Below are 1,284 nucleotides of genomic sequence, written 5' to 3'. Positions count from 1 at the left end.
GGATTTTTATGTCATTTACTCATTTCTGTAAACCCTAAGCTACTAGTTCTCTATAAATAAGACCTTTTGCTACTGTATTTTCATCTTGGTTCTTCTGGTTCCCTCTCTGGGGCCGAAGCCAATGATCACCATTATCACTTATGTATTTTCAATGGTGGAGTTTCTACACACCATAGATTAACGTGTGGAGCTCTGCTGTACCTCGAGTATTAATGCAATTACTATTGTTCTTCTATTCAATTCAGCTTATTCTTATTCTAAGATATCACTTGTTTCTCAACTTGATGAAGGTGATGATCCGTGACACTCATCATCATTCTCACCTATGAACGTGTGCCTGACAACCACCTCCGTTCTACCTTAGATTGAGTGGATATCTCTTGGATCCCTTAATCGGAATCTTCGTGGTATAAGCTAGAATTGATGACGGCATTCAAGAGAATCCGGAAGGTCTAAACCTTGTCTGTGGTATTCTGATTAGGATTCAAGGATTGAATGACTGTGACGAGCTTCAAACTCGCGATTGTGGGGCGTTAGTGACAGACGCAAAAGAATCACTGGATTCTATTCCGACATGATCGAGAACTGACAGATGAATAGTTGTGCTGTGACAGAGCGCGTTGAACATTTTCACTGAGAGGACGGGACTGTAGCCACTGACAACGGTGATGCCCAACATACAGCTTGCCATGGAAATGAGTAAGAAGGATTGGATGAAGACGGTAAGAAAGTAGAGAGACGGAAGGGACAAAGCATCTCCATACGCTTATCTGAAATTCTCACCAATGAATTACATAAGTATCTCTATCTTTATTTTATGTTTTATTTATCTTTTAATTATCAATCCTCCATAACCATTTGAATCCACCTGACTGAGATTTACAAGATGACCATAGCTTGCTTCATACCAACAATCTCCATGGGATCAACCCTTACTCGCGTAAGGTTTATTACTTGGACGACCCAGTGCACTTGCTGGTTAGTTGTGTGAAGTTGTGATAAAGAGTTGAGATTGCAATTAAGCGTACCATGTTGATGGCGCCATTGATGATCACAATTCTGTGCACCAGTCTTTGATCTAGATCTCCACTTCACTTAATCATTGTCAATCGATTTCAATCCCCGGCAACGGCGCCAAAAACTTGATGTGTGGAAAACGATCCAACACAAAACTCACCGGCAAGTGTACCGGGTCGCATCAAGTAATAAAACTCACGGGAGTGAGGTCGATCCCACAGGGATTGAAGGATTGAGCAATTTTAGTTCAGTGGTTGATTTAGTCAA

The sequence above is a fragment of the Arachis stenosperma genome, chromosome 6 (assembly GCF_014773155.1).
Source record: "Arachis stenosperma cultivar V10309 chromosome 6, arast.V10309.gnm1.PFL2, whole genome shotgun sequence".
Taxonomy (NCBI): domain Eukaryota; kingdom Viridiplantae; phylum Streptophyta; class Magnoliopsida; order Fabales; family Fabaceae; genus Arachis; species Arachis stenosperma.
Note: the sequence above shows the minus strand (reverse complement) of the source record.